The following is a 16,227-nucleotide window of genomic DNA, read 5'->3' on the forward strand; positions in this document are numbered from 1 at the left end:
TCCTTACATAGATTAACACATAATGCCACCCTTATCTTTTTAGAAATATTTTCCTATGAATTTTATGAAAAAAAATATAATGCGTAACTTTGGATTTAAAGCCTACTGTATTTAATTGACTAAACCAATTTGCTCCATCACTAATTAAAGAAAAATGCTCTAGAAATTAGAAATATTTTTATGACTGACTGGCCTCACATGTTTAAAACTATATTTTGTCAGTCAAGTGAAAATAATTGCTTTTCCTACCTGGTTTTTTCCATCAGGAAGCATATTGCTGCCCCAGTTTCAAATTTCCTTCTTCTTTGAAATTAAGTGTGAAGAAGGATAAAACTTCCTTTTGACCCACTCAAGCCAATTGATTTGTATATCCGTATATTTTTTTCAGTTTTCTATTGACTTTACAAGCAGGTAAGTGTCTGAGTCTGTTATTAACTTTTTTAAAATCATCAGCTAATTTAGGCCTAAATAAGATTTCACTGTAAGTTTTCATTAAGTATGTCTGCCAGTCTGTGGTTACAGGGTTGAGTTGAGGCTGTCTTTCTTCAAAGGTTAGAGAACACAATTTAAACCTGTCTTTTATGCACATTGGTCTTACTATGAACTGTTGATGACCACATATTTGAACTCCCATTGAAACATTAAGTAGCAGTCTTTGTAAGAATCATGCAAATTCTGTAAAATGTGATACATCCAAGAAAAGGCTGCACATTTTTATTTTTTGTTATTAAGTTGCTTTATAGGTCTATATGATGAATTGTATAATTATTCATTCCTATCTGTCTGCTGTTTTGAGTTAATTCATATTGAAAATCCAATAGTTTCTATTGTTTTTAGTGTCATTTACAGAGTTACCTCCCTTAATTTTGATATTCTACAGTGCATTCTATATAAATTTCATCTCATATGAACAAGGATTCTATGAAGAGCCACATGTCAATTTCTATTTACTGTGACGTTTTAAACAAAATATCAAAAATAAAAATATGTAGGCTTTCCAACCATGTATCAGAGATTGCATGATTCTTATCTGGAGAGCTACATAAGAGCTTGGACATTGTCATTTGTCCTGATAGAGTTGTTTAAGTAAATTGTATGTTATTCTCAACTTTAATGTTGTTGAACTAATTACCAAATTTCAATCTCATTTTAAAAAAGTTACAAAAAGTATTTTTGCTTAGGGTATATTTTATAACATCCCAAAACCCCTGGCTTACGGTGTTTTCATATTGTTATTTAACCTGTATATTTAACTACCTCTCTTATTTAGGTATAATTTTCTTGTTCCAAGGTATGGTAGATTAGACAATTTCTTTGTTTATACATTCAAACCTGCTTTTAAAGTATACCTGTTTTAGTGCAATTTTTTTGAACCATGCTAATCTGTAATAACTCTACTATCTGTACAGTGAAACCTGTCTAAACTAAACCTCTTTCAGACTGAAGGTTTTGTTGTGTTCAGTTTAGGCAGGTGGTTGTATAACACAGGGTCAAAGTGCATTGAAACATGCCTTAATTGACAACAGAAGATGTCTTGTCGAGATAGGTTTCTGGTTTGAAAAAGGTTGGTTAATGCAGGTTTTGGTGTGTATTGATATCAATCATGGCCCACACACATAACATTTATGAATGGAAAGACTTTAATCCCTGGTATAAGAACATGACAGAATTACCCAATGATGATATAAATACATGTGGTTTTGTCTACCTGACTGGATTTTTGTGGTTTTATCTAATGCTAATTTGAATATCTCTTTACTCTCTATTGACCAGGTGCTGCTTGGATTTTCATCATTTTTAATCCCCCTAAAGCTGTTTGTGACACTTGTACCATGACAGAATTTTTTTCAAGGTTTTATGAATGAAATTTGGACTTATATGAAAGACAGAAAAAGGTATGTTGTTTACATTCGTACCGATTGTCTGTACCTGGCTGTATGACTTAATATCTGTGTCTGTGTTGTGATTGATAAATTTTGTGTTTTTCTGATGTATACATTGTATTTAAGATTTTTACATTTGAGGTTATTGAATTATACTTGTAGATAAGACATCTGTTCGTCTGACTGTCTACTAGTATCTTTTAAATGTTGATAATGTAAATTTCCCCAAAAAACCTTTGGAAGTAAAATATATGCTTGGGTTAGACAGGTATATGTTTATTATAGACAGGTTCTAACAATGACAATAATAAACACAGAAAAATGGAAGTTTTAACGCAAAAAATTCAAAATATCCCAGTGAGATGTGATATTCTGTAGAGACCTACAAAACTGACATAATTCTGTATATTAGATGATTTGACATAGGTCTACATATTATATTATTGACATTATGGACATTAAATGATACCCAGCCACACTGCAAAACTTTTTTTTGGTGATAATAATAAAAAATAATGCATAACTTTGTGTAAATAATCCAAATAAACTGAAATTGAAACTTCATCTGTATTTTATAATACTCTTTAACTATTCAAAGTAAGAAAAAAAAATCCTTAAATGTCTTCTTAAGTTATCATTTGGAAACCATTGGAGACAGACATATGGATGGACAGACATGCACATTTTGGGATGGTATCAGATAAGACCACCCTGCTTCGTGTGACAGGGTATAAAAATGACATATGGTAATTTCAGTATTGGTATGTTGTTCAGAAACTGCTTCAAGGATGTGTTTTTTTTTTCAAACAAATTACTTAAAAGACTGTCCAAGTAGAAACTGACAGCTCATATGATATATAGGGCAGCACAGAGTTAAATTTATCCCACCACATTTTTGTTCCAGTGTATTGTTAAACTCCTTACAAAGTTAAAGAGAACAGGAATTTTTCTGTGAAGGAGGTGGATGATTCCAAACATAAGTTTAAATTTTCCTTTTAAATCAAGTAAATTTTCAATAGATCAAAGAGAATTTCCCTTTATTTCTGGATTTCTAGTGCTTTCTTATGTGGAAACTGTCCGTAAAACCAGTAATTTTATATATATTTCATCAACACCTAAGAAATTTGAAAATAAAGGGAAATTCTCTTATATTTCTTGTTTATACATATCACTATCATTTCGAAATTACTGAACAGTAAAATACAAATTCATGTTTTTCACCCTACCACACCAAGCAGGGTGGTCTTATCTGAAACCATCCCAAAATGTGCATGTCTGTCCATCCATCCATCCATCTGTCTGCCCAACTCCATCCCCTCAATGGTTTCCAAATGATAACTTGAGAAGATATTGAAGGATGTTATTTCTTATTTTGTATATCTATTGAGTGTCATAAAAATGGATCAAGATTGAGTTTCGGTTTGATCAGATTATTCATACAAATATTATGTGTTGTTTTTAGTCTTTACCCCCTAAATATGTTTTGCAACATGGTGGGGTATCATTTAATGTCCCATTTGATGCAATAATTTTTACCCATAAATCATCCTCTGCATAATTCTTAGGTTGACCTTGAGCTTCTTCAAACTTCTTTACCAGTCCTATGGCCAATTCATTGGATCTGAAGTGCTAGACACTCTCAATCCCACATGCAATATGCATTTACATGCACAAAATTTGCATGATACATGTAAGTGAGATAATATTGTATGTTTTATAAAAGGATAAAATATTTCAAAATGAAGTATATTTTTTGATACCCTGTTTTATAAGAAGTTATAAACATTAATATATATTGTTTTTTTGAGTTAAAATAATGAACAAGCTATATAGAATAGGATGCCATGGCTATGGGGTTAGGTTAGTTGAATAACAAAAGATAAGGAAACTTACTAACCCCCTAAGTCATGACAGCATGAGTATCTCCCTTAGTAAAGGTTAGTTTTACAAATTATTATTTTACTTTCATAAAAAAATCCAAAATAACTCCAAATTTAGACGATTCCTTATTTGGACTTTTTCTAATTTTTTTCAGGATATTTTTTATAGAATGAAAAAATCTCTCATTTTTTTTAACATTCTATATTGCATTGTCTGCCCAGACAACCAGGGTTTCAGATATATACTAATATCAGGGGCAGATACAATACAGGAATTGAAGATCTGGGGTGGGGGAGGTGGGGCAATTAAGCTGACTGACCAAAGAGGGGCTGCACACCATTATGCTTCAGTTATATTCTTTTTAATTCAATATTTTTTTCCCAAAAAAACTGGAGGGAGTGCACCAGGAACAGCCGGCTGGGCTTGTATCCACCTTTAAATTTTTCAGTCATCGAAAGCATAGCTTTCAACTTATTCTATAAGCAAATTTATATTGTATTACATTCTTTGATTTAAAGTTTTCTAAAATTGTTTATACTCAGAATAACAGAGATACCATTACCAGATGGCAATTTAGATACATGTAAACATGATACAAATTATTGGCAAAAGTTCATGTACTCAATTCCTTTATTCCAGTGCATTATTTAGATTAAGATTAATGTGGTAAGTTATTCTCAGGAATACAAATGTATAGGGCTTCCCATACTTACTTTTAACCACAATGGAGTCAAATAAATCAGTTATTAGTTCTTGCAGCTATAATCATGTCTTTTGATGCACAGAACTAAAAGAGCAGAGCCAAACAAAAAAATATATAATTTTATGTAGAGTTAGTTATATTACACATCCGACATTTTGATATTGATGCCAGCAGTATGGCTGCTTTAAAGTTTTGACGGATAATAATAAGTTCCTTCTTTACTTGATTTAAGATAATTGATATGCAGGACATCAAAGGGAAACCAAGCAAAAAATTTACATCCCCCTTTTTTCTTGCGTCATGAATTACAATAGCTTTTTATCTTCCCTAATTTCGATCACCATGCAGACAGATTATTTAATTTTTGGTTCTGACAGCTACGATCATTTTAATGCCTTTTAGCTGTTTGATATTCAGAACATGAAAATGCTCTCCTAAAATATTTCAAGTTTTTTTGCAATTGATGATTTGCTCACAGACATTGTCTGCTTTTATGTTTGATGTGCCAGTCACTAACATAATTACTTTGTATACAGATTTTATTTAGGGCTTAAGAATAAATAATTTCACATGTATTTTGTACCTGTTCTAGGTGCATCCTACAGGTGTGATCAGTTGATTGATTAGTATGTTGATTAATTTATTGATTGATTGATAACAGTTTAATATCAAACAGCAGATGTGGATAGGCTGTAGAAAATGGTTCACTCTTTCTTAATATAGGTGCTTTAATCTATGTGAAGAAAGCAGTGAATATCACTTGCATAGGTCAATTCAAGGGTCACAAAAAACATGGCTATCATAATTTGGTGTTGTTGTTGGTATCGGTTTTTTTTAAAACATTGAAATTACAAGATCCTTAAGGTTATCCTGCACAAAATTGGCATTTTGCATTTTTATCTGTTAATAAACATGGCCACCATATACCAATATTCTATTTATAAAAACATACTGATAAAGCTACATGTACTTATTTCAAGGTATTTAAAAAAAAACTATGAAAGATAGTGAAAAATGAAGATGATGGGGCAACTTCTGTCTTGGAAAGCTCTACAAAAGTCTTCACAGGGCTGAGGTTATTGATGACTCCTTGTTTCCATGAAAAGCAAAATATGACATTTTTTGCAGTTTTTTGCCAATCTTAAAAACCATAATAGATAGAAATATTAACATTCCTTGATGATAAGGTCTACAAGTCTCTTTAGGTTAAAGTTGTAGGATAACTCTGTGTAGTTTTTGTCCTTGAAAGGTGAACAAGTTTTAGCCCCTAAAAATATACTTATGATGATAAGGCCAAAAAAAATCCTCATTGAGTGGAAGATGTTGGACAACTCCTTGTTTGAGTTAGAAATTAACTTGAAAAGTGAACAATGGTGTAACAGATTCAGGCTCCTGGGAGCCTCTAGTTTATAATTAAACATGGTATTATACTTAAAAAAAAACAAAAAAAAAAAAAAAAAAAGGATTGAGGTCTATAAATATTCAAGCATTTTTTATTTGTTATTTAGCAATGTATTATTAACACAACTGAGTATGATGCACATATTTACATATTTTACACTCTTTTCTTGGCATGGACTAGCCCCTTTTTTTAATAAATTTCTGGATACCCACTGACTTTTAATGACTCATTCATAAATTAAATATATTGTTTTCCAGTAACTCTTCATTAGTAAGTTTATCTGTTTAAAAATATAGCTACATATACAGTATTTAAATTTACTCTGGTAATCCAGGTTCCTCTGTAAGTTTAAAAACAAAAAATTTGTATATTACTGTACACAGGTGGTTTAAGGTGATCCATGATAAGGGCGGAACATTTTGTATAACAACCAATGTGTATAAATTTTGTTCTAGTATATTATAATGTGTATGTTTTGTTTTGGATATAGTGATATTCTGAATTATTAAATTTTTGGTAAGTTATTTTAAACTTAAAAACTTATGTACTATTGTAGTTGTTTGTATAGGTAAAGGTAAATATGTAGCTGGTACATGAATCTGCATGAATGCTTTAAGATTGTGTTATCTTTATGAATGACATATGAGAATACCTATTGTTTAACTGATTTTCCAGTGGTGGAATCAGAAATTCTGACATTAAGGAGGAGTGGAGGGGAAGCTTTAGTCATTTTCAGGTTTATTTTCTATAGTCAACCCTAGTTTTCAAGCACAGAGCATAAAAATCTGCCTTTTTTACATCTGCCCATGGTTTCTAATTGTAATAAATGGTACTTCCTAGTTTCATGTCTTGTTTTTGGAGGAGGATTTTGAATTGTTTTTGAAGTAGTTGCCCTCTTTTTATCTTTACTCTGTCTTTTGATTTGAATTGCTTGACTAACAGCACTTAAACGAGTAAGTTTTGCCTTGTGCTTTACATATACCTTGCTTTTGACACCTAATCTTAATTGAAAATGTCATAATAATGAAACTATAATACTGGTAGCTATTGCTTACAGCTCAGCTTATAAGTTTAGGTGGAACTTAAAGACAATATCTTAAGACTCTTAGATGAATCTTTGCTGTTTCTCTTTTTTCTCACGATTAAAGAGAAATAAAATGTTATTTAAAAATGAACAAAATATTTTGTTTACTTTATTTTGAATTGTGTATGAATGGAAGTGGTGATTTAATCAGATCCTTTCAGGCCATAAACATTAAATGTCTGTTTCCTGCTACCCTATCTACCCTATTCCCTAAACATATAATGGCCGTTTTGTCTGAAGCACTTTTAAATCTAGATTGTTTCCCCATTGACTCAGTATAAAATAGAAAAAAAAAATTATTATTTCCCTTTCTATCTACCCTAATTGTTTTCTTGTTGGTAGCAGGAAACAAGACTATTTTTTGTTTTGGCCTCAGCCTTTTTGTCTATACTTAGCCCTACTTTAATTTGTTTGTACTTTATTGAAGGCAGCTTTGAAAAGCTCTGTAAATAGGCCATGTCCGTGAGTGAGAAAAGATGATACTACCTTCCTTGTTATGTTCTGGTAGTCATTTCAAGAAAGATGTACAATGTTTATTGAAAAAGACAATGCTATAATTCTGTACAAACACATTTTTATCTGCCTAGTCTTAAGGTTACACATTTTACTGAATTTAGGATATGATGAAGGAAATGTAAAATTTAAGGAGGTAGACCTAGGGTAAGGGACATAACTCATGAAATCAGTGATATGTTTGTATCATATTCAATTTCACCAAAGCCTTTCAAGCTTCCGTTTGAAGCAGAATAAAATGAATCCAAGTTAATTAGATGCTTACATAAGATTGGTGTAAAATGCTGAATACAAACATTCCAATGATTTTTAAGAGTTGTATCCCTTACACTAGGTCTACCTCCTTAATTGGCTAAAATATATCTTAAAGATGCATCATCCTTCATTGTTATAGGGTGTCTTTTTATTTGAAATGCCTGTACCAAGTCAGGACCATTGTGGTGTCAGCTGCTCCTCTTGTCAGGTTTATTTTGGACTTGACTTGATTATGGATTGGATTAGTGTTTGGTAATTTTGTTATTACCCTTATTCAACCAATTGAAAAGTGTCAGATCGTAAAGGATTCTAAAATGACTACTCGTCAGATTAAAAAGGTTTCACTGTAGTTATATTACTTGTATCACAACCTTGCTATCAATCAATGAAAGTTGGTATCAAATTTGTATTTACTTTATGCAAACACAAAATTTATTGGTAAAGCTAACCAATATCTGTGTATATTACCCTCATAAAACCTGGCTCTAACTATTTATATTTTTCACAATTATATAATTGGTTTCCTCCTTTCATTGCCATATTTTACAGGGAAACCATGTTTATCTTGCATGTCTGTCTGTCTGTCTGTGTCTGTTTTACTGTTTGATACAATCTTGAGCTCCCAATCTTCTGTATATGGATTGAATGGAATGAAACTTTACAGTATTATGAATTAAGTACAAAATTCAGGATCAAAATACCTTATGTCACTGGACTATGCCTGGAATTCTTAACTCTATAGGAAAATACAGGCCAAATGTAATTGCTTTTATGTTATTCAATACCTCTTTTATACCAGTAAATATGTTTCTGGTCATTTTTCAGTTCAATAATATTATATTATGTCTGCACAATAAAATTGAGTCTCCAAATCAACTGAAGATTTGAGGAATCGACTCCTTTTTGGCCTTGAAAGATATGTAATAATTTTTTTTTTTTCACACACCTGAAAATTTATAATAAAGAGAAGGCAAGAGAAGAGATATGTTATATTGTGGATTATTTTGACAGATGTAAAATGTAGTGATTTTTTATACAAAAATTATTGCAAAAATTTCGCCAATTCTTAGCTTGAGGAAAGTGTAAGGAATGTACTAAGTATATACTTAAGTTTTGAGTTATTTTTTTCTTAGAAATTTATTTTGCCGTTTTAAGACAGACTACTGAAAAGGCCAAAATTAGCACTCCACAAAAATCACCTACTATGCAGTTTACTTTGATCAATTATTGTTATGTAATTGTTTCAAATCAGCATGCAAACGGTGTACTTAATCTGGCACACAATACAATAATTAAGTAATCAATTGAATATGATATTATACATGTATGTTTGATATTTCTCTAACATTTGAACTTAATCGCATTAGAATTATAGTTCACCGAAGAAAACAGTTTTGCTAAAAAAATAGGCACAAGGCATAAGAGGCCATGCATTAGTAATTTTTTTTATCAATGTCATGCATATCATTTTTGCTGCTCATCGTCTGTTCCATCATTTTTGTAAGCTTAAACTAAGAAACCTATTTAAATAATTGAAGCTGCTTCGGAATGGTGGAGTGCACAATCTTGCAAACTATTAATTGGAAATAAACTGTAAATGTAACCAGCCTTGAAATCAAATTTTATCATATTCTTCCTGAATTTAATTCTAAATCTTACCAATAAAGTCTTTATCCGACTACTTGAACAAGATAAAAATTGCTAGAAGGAAGAACAAAAGGGAGATATTTCATTGTAAGGATTTTACTGGTTATATGCTTGTATGTATAATTTGTGTGTTTTCCTTTCAGCCAGTGCAAATAGTCCCTTGCAAAGGCTGTAAGGCCAAACATTTGGGCCTCCCTTTCTTCATTTTATCACGTTTAATTTTTTTTTTATTTGTATAAGTTTATTTTTACCTTTTAAATATGGCTACTTGCTGTGAAAGTACTTTAATCCGTGGATACCAATTTTGATAGATTAGAGAAGAAATATAAGTTTTGTGGATTCTTGAATTTGTGGTTTTGAGATTTTCAGTATACACATCAATGGAAATCTCTTTTTCGTTGGGAACCAAATTTCGTGGTTTGGCTTAACCACGAAAACAACGAAAATTGGTACCCCACGAACAATAGGACTTTCACAGTATTCTTAAGCACACTTATAACCCTTGCCATCATACTAGTATTCAATAAATTTTTATGAAATTTTAGCTATGTTATGTTGTGTTCTGCTCTAGCTACAGCTATAATTATATGATTAATATGTGCTTGAATCAAGATTGAAAGGGAAATAATCAAATTGTAGTTGATGTGGTGGGTCATCACCTGACAAAAAAATATGAGATTGGGGTCATGACATGGAACATCATGTGCTCTTTAATTACTATCAGTTATATCCATCAACAATAATTATATTGGTCCAATTACACAAGGTGAAGCTTTTCAATTCTTCTCCGTACATGGTCTATGTTTGACATTTCCTAATACATGAAAAATATACATAGGTGTTAACTCTCTCACTTTGAATGGGAATTATCACATTCTGGAATCTCCTGTTTCCTTGCATGTTTCCTGGTAGAATTTTCAGTATTTCTGTATTTCATCAGTCACAATAATGTGGAGAAAAGGTAAAGCCATGAAGCTGAGAAGTGCCATATATCTATTTGGGGCCAAAATAACAGTTTTTCAAAAGAATTTTAATCTGGCTGTCATTGTGTTGTAATGTATGAAAAAACACTTGTCACAAACTTGGTATAATTTTTTTCAAAAAAGGTTGAGGGCTTAAACATTGCAAATGTGCCATGAAAATGACACTGATATCTAATCTCCCAGAGTCTTTCAAAATTTTAAGAGGGAGATTTCATTCTTTTGGGTTTCCTAATGTTAACACCTATGACTAACATTTTGCCAAATTCGATTGCATTTTGTGTTGATTTATGGTTGATATTTGGAATTGTGAGTCACCTTTAGTTTAAAATACAGCAAAATGTTGTTCCATGATTGGTCTTTTCTAAAGTGATGATATTGATGGATGAAATCTGACAAATTTGGTCCATGGGGTGGAGCAGTTGTGAAAATGTAAATTTAGAGATGTGACCACAACCAAAAATGAATCAGTTGGCAGTAATCTGAGTTGCTCAGAATTTTATTTACTGATACCAGACTGACCCTTATATTACTGCAGCTAAGTGTAGATTGCATTGAAATGTGAATTTCAATCTTCACAATTGACATTTTGAAAAATAAGCTTTTAATGCCAATGTTATTTCATGAAGATTTTATCAACATTACATAAAAGTTAAAACTTTCCACAATAACTTATTTATAAGAATACTGAAAAACGCTAATTACATTTCAAACTAAGCCTAGTTACATAAGAACACTTTATATTTACAATTTTGATGAAACTTTAAATTGTGACATTATGTAATTTATAAACTTCCATTTTTATATAAGTTATTTAGAATTACGTTGATGACTGCCAACTATCTTAAAATTGTATAAACTAACTAGTTATTTATTGAAGTGCGGCACCCAAAGTTAATCATACTGCACTTCCATACATGTACCTGGTGTACATCATCCTCACCTGCGTCCCTCGTCTCATTAAAACTTCAAAAGTCATTACCTTAAAGTTTTACAGTGTGTAGGCTAGGTATTTTGATTCAGATTGTTGAAATATTTGACATAGTACACTGGTGTTCTGTCTTATCTTACAATCATATGTTTTCATCACACAAACTGATCCATTCATTTAAAATTTCTTTACGCTTGACATTTGATATACATGTACATGATTCAGTAAGCATTAATTGTCAATTATATGGGATTGGGCATTTATTTATATACAACTGTAAGAGTATGGTAACATTGTTTATTTATTTATTTACCTTTTTTTTATAATTGTTTGTCAGCTGTCAAAGTTTTGAGGAAATATGATTAATATTAAAGAATGTCAGTAGGCAATTTGAATTTAAGAAGCAAAAAGTTTAAATAGCCTGAAGTGTTCTTTTAAAGTTTATAATACATGTACCTGTATGTCTTTGGATTAGATCAAGATAACAATTAGGAAATTGTAGGCATGCTTTTTTTTCCGATGTAGTCGGTATAATTTCACTTTTTACCTTTTTACCTTAAAGACCCTCTTCCATTGGAAACACAAGTTACCTGAGTGCAATTCTGTTTCTCTGATTGGCCAAATACTTATAATTTAGTGGCGTCCGAAAAAACTGTATAGAAATTGCGTGCCATGTGCTATTTCCTGAATGAAATGCAGAAAATTATAAGTAGAAAGAACAAAATTTTACCGTGTCGACTATCTTTTTTTTTTAAAGATAGTACTTTTTATGATATATAGAGCATGCTAAAAGTGTTTAATGGTCATATGCAAATCTCACTTTTTTTCTTGAGAAAACTTTTAAATATTATAAAAGATATGTTTTTCGTTCATGGATTTCCTGAAAGACAAATAATGGAACTATTGAGCTAAATTTCCAAGATTTTTTTGGTGAAAAATGTTTATGATTGTGCATCTGTCTGTCAATCTGTTTGTCCAGTTTTGGATTCTAGAAAAAAAACGTAATTGAGAAGAGGGTCATTAAAGGTTTTAATTAAAACTTGACACAAAAACTATATGAGGACTCTTAGGCATGAATCGTTAAGTATGGTGGTGACATGATAGTCTAAGATTATGGGAAGACAGATTTTCCTAAAACTTCCACAAAAGTTCATTACCGTAGGAACCAGATCAAGTTTGAATTTCTAATGAATTGTAGGTTATGTAGTGTTTCACTGGAAGCGATAAGGGTGGAAAGCACTGGGTAATTGGGCCATCAGCTTGTGGAGCCTAATGTTTATATTAAAATAGCCGTGATTTGCTTTTTTAGATGATCCAGGACTTTTGTAGATTTCAAACCAAAATTCCATCTGATGTCAAACAAAGGGGTTTATTTGAAATTCAAAAATGTACTGAAAGCCTAGAAGCTATGTTAATAGATTTTGAAAAGTCCTGGGTCAGCAATGGAGGGTCCAGACACTCGGACCTACAATAGTAATTTATTGCAGTTGCACAGTACATGAATATCATGTGATGGTATTCTAATAGTCCAGCTGATCCAGAAAATAAAGTTTTTGTTTTAAAATGCTAAACAAGGCTCTGCTGTCTTAAATTCATTTTATTTGATCCAATATCAATACAACCTGTGTCAGCTTAACATTTATGACTCTGACCTATTTCTAATATGTAAAAGGGCACCTTACTCACATTGAATGACAAATGTATTATAGCCATATGTGAATAGTTCTGTGAAATTCAAGTAGATCTTTGCATTTAGCTACAGTGAAACTTATATCAACCAAAGCCTTTAAGTCTAAAATATAAGATACCTAGGTATATGACTACTGAACTGTCATGTCCAAAATGCAAATGGAAATCAAGGGAACCTTGGTTAGAACATGAAAAAAAATACAGTCCATGGTCAATGTCCAGACAAAGAAAATAGACACGCACAACAGAGTGAACATGAAAAAATCCCAAAATGACATGTTCAGAGAAACTAAAGTGAGCAACCCAGACTTCACTAAATTCTGGGAGCATGGACCAGGTGCACTGGTAGGGTGCAGACTGCAGACACTACTAAGAGTGCATTAGATCAGAAACAGAATTAAAAATATCACCACAGAAATATAAGGATGATTTTTCCTTGTCCATGCTTAAGCAAATTTCAGACCCTTCAGAATAAAAAACTGAGAAATTAATTCATTATTTAGGTATCTGACTTAACTATTCATATTAAAAATGCAAGAGTGTGTATGAAATCATGCAGGAAAGGAAACTAAAGAAGTAAGAAAAAATTCATTTTTTTTTTGGGCCCATGAACCCCTCAGAAGACAAATTGGTTGATTCGTGGTCAGGTTTTACTGTAACTTTTTGAATTTATTTTTGGTCATCAAAGGAAACCCTTGTTTATATTGGTCAGTAATTGCTTTTTGATAAGGTCAAATTTGATTACTCATGAAAGTTGTTCCCTTTTGCAAATGTGATTTTGAATAAATGATCATAATGTTTTGTTTGAGTTCTATAGGTGAAATTTTGCACAAAGTTTGTACTTTTAGGGTTTAAATTATTTTTAAAGTTACAGTCTTGCATGTATGTTTGTTAAGTGTATTGAGGAGAACTATTGTTATTTTTTCAAGTTCAAAAGTTCATTTTTTGAAAATTTTAATCTTTTAAGTCTCAGTCTCAGTAAGAATCAGGCAATGAGTGAAATGTGGTATGAAATAAATCACCCTATTGACATTGTGAATTTCGACTATTTGTACCGTGAGTCTGAATCAAGAAATAAAATTTTAAACAGGGTATTCCTTTAATGAGATGAATAATAATTTCATTGAAATGCACTTGAATCATTTCAGGGGCAGATAACTCTGCCAAAGTCAACAATTCATTTGAAGAATTACAAAACATCTCCAGCGATTTAGTGATAAGATATTGATAGTTTCAAGTAGAGAAGAAATATATTGTCAAATCAGTAGATTTTTTCAAACTTTTCACAATTGCCTGATTCTTACTAAGACTTGTATTCCATAGGCGACCAAGTACTGTTAATGTCCACTTTGAGTTTTATTAGGTGGGTGGTGACAAAAACAGAATCAAACTTGAATCATTTGAAAAAATATTGATTAAAGGAAAGTGCCATAAGGTCAGACAACAATAACATTGACAATTCTTTTTATTTATGAAAATATTTTAAAAAAAACTTTCCTGGAAGATATACACATGTACTAGTAAACAAAAAGAATTTGTGATCAAGTAATCAACACTGTTATTATTTATGGTATTTGAGACAAGAAATGCACTGAACATGCACAAAAATGCATATTAACTTGTCAAGATCATAATTTTAAATATGTTTTTTTAGAGATAGCTCACAGTCAAAATCATAATTTTAAATATGTTTTTTTAGAGATAGCTCACAGTCGTTGAATATATTGTATGGTACTTTAAGGGATAAAAAAAGTTCAAAAGCTGTCAAAATATAGAAAATATAAATTGAAGATATATCATTTTACTACAATGGCACTGAAATAAATATGTATCCTATTATTCATGGTATGACTGTTTGTTTTGTATGATGCTTGCAATTGACGTATTTTCCATAACGGTATTAAAACATTTTAGCATTCCTGTGCATAAAGGAAAATTATGACATTTGTTGGTGACGCCACTATATGAAACTTAAATTACCATTGCTGTATATGCTGAATAGAAAAACAAATAGTTATTGGCATGATTTGTATGATGTACCATTAAGTTGTCATTTTCTGTTTGCTAAATTAGCGCTTCCATGAGAACTGGTATTTGTTTACGTCATTGCAAAGGGCTGCTGTGACGTAGAGACTACATTGACATTCTAATACTCATCCCTTGTTCAAATTTGTATTTAGGTCAAATAAAAAAGATGTGTGTTTCCTATCACCTTATTTTTTCAATACTCTATTATTTTAATTTTTTTAAAATTTTTCAATTAGTACTGTTTAAGTCAGAACGTTACTTCTATATAGACTCACATTTTAGAAAACAGTAAAAAAATTTGTACCTTCCAACCTATCCTATTTCTTTCAAAGTTGTAATAGGAATTTTTTTTTGCCTTACCTAAAGTGTTTTAATTACTCTTTTATTTGTATTATTTGTTTTTGTCTAGTACCCAATTCAGCATCATTAAGGTTATTTTTGTTGTATGATGTTGACATTGGACAAATTATGTTTATCTCTCCTTGTGTCATCGCCATGAAGAGCAACTCTAACATAGAGACGTTACAAAATAACCCTAGACGTACAATGTAATGATATATGACATTTGTTTGTAGTGATTTTTTTTACTAAATGTCTGGAAATGTCAAATACTGTTCCAATTAAGATGGAAAAAGGGCTTGATCTGTAACCTATATGGGTGTTTGTAGAAAAGCAGATGCTTACCCTACCTGTGCACCTGGTCCATGCTCCCAGTTTTTAGTGGAGGCTGAGTTGCTCATTTGCTTTTGATACTTTGTATGTATTGTTTTAGTTACTTTATGTTCTTTGTTGTGTATGTCTGTTTTCCATGTCTGGTCTTTGTGCCTGGATTACAGTCTTTTGGTTGGGTTGCCACTAGAGTCTTGGTTCCCTTGATTCAGTGCCCTTAGAAATTTGCAATTTTTAAAAATTGTTGAAAAATTGTCCTCAAGATAACCTCAGAATACAGGATTTGACGTTTAATATTTCAAAACTTTCTTGGGGGGGGGGGGGGTGGGGGCATGCCCCCAAACCCCCTAGCAAATTAGGATCATTTTGTGATCCTCACCGGTGATCCTGTCAAATAATTTTTTTGCCTTACCTTAAACTCTGGATCCGCCACTGCCTTGATTACTCTTTTTAACAAAATGGAATGGAGACTTTAGGGTAGAGGGGCATAATGGTGGGATATTGACAAATAATACAAGTGAAATACTGGTCTTGTAATAATACATATTTCGGTCAAGTATAA

General features: G+C 31.4%; 1 protein-coding gene across 2 annotated transcripts in view; it reads left to right on the plus strand.

The window, feature by feature from the left end:
* The first annotated feature begins 1,734 nt into the window (after nucleotides 1-1,734).
* Nucleotides 1,735-16,227, plus strand: part of LOC148619949 (uncharacterized) — a 50,733-nt gene continuing 36,240 nt past the window's right edge. The window contains exon 1 of one of the 2 annotated variants that reach the window (XM_088580402.1): nucleotides 1,735-1,895. The gene's annotated coding sequence lies outside the window, so the exon portion shown is untranslated. Of the gene's footprint in view, nucleotides 1,896-6,223; nucleotides 6,386-16,227 lie in introns of those variants that run through there. The other variant, XM_088580400.1, reaches the window with a different exon arrangement.

This window comes from Perna viridis, chromosome 4, assembly GCF_037379345.1.
Source record: "Perna viridis isolate PV_CMFRI_1.1 ecotype Kerala chromosome 4, ASM3737934v1, whole genome shotgun sequence".
Classification (NCBI taxonomy): Eukaryota; Metazoa; Mollusca; class Bivalvia; order Mytilida; family Mytilidae; genus Perna; species Perna viridis.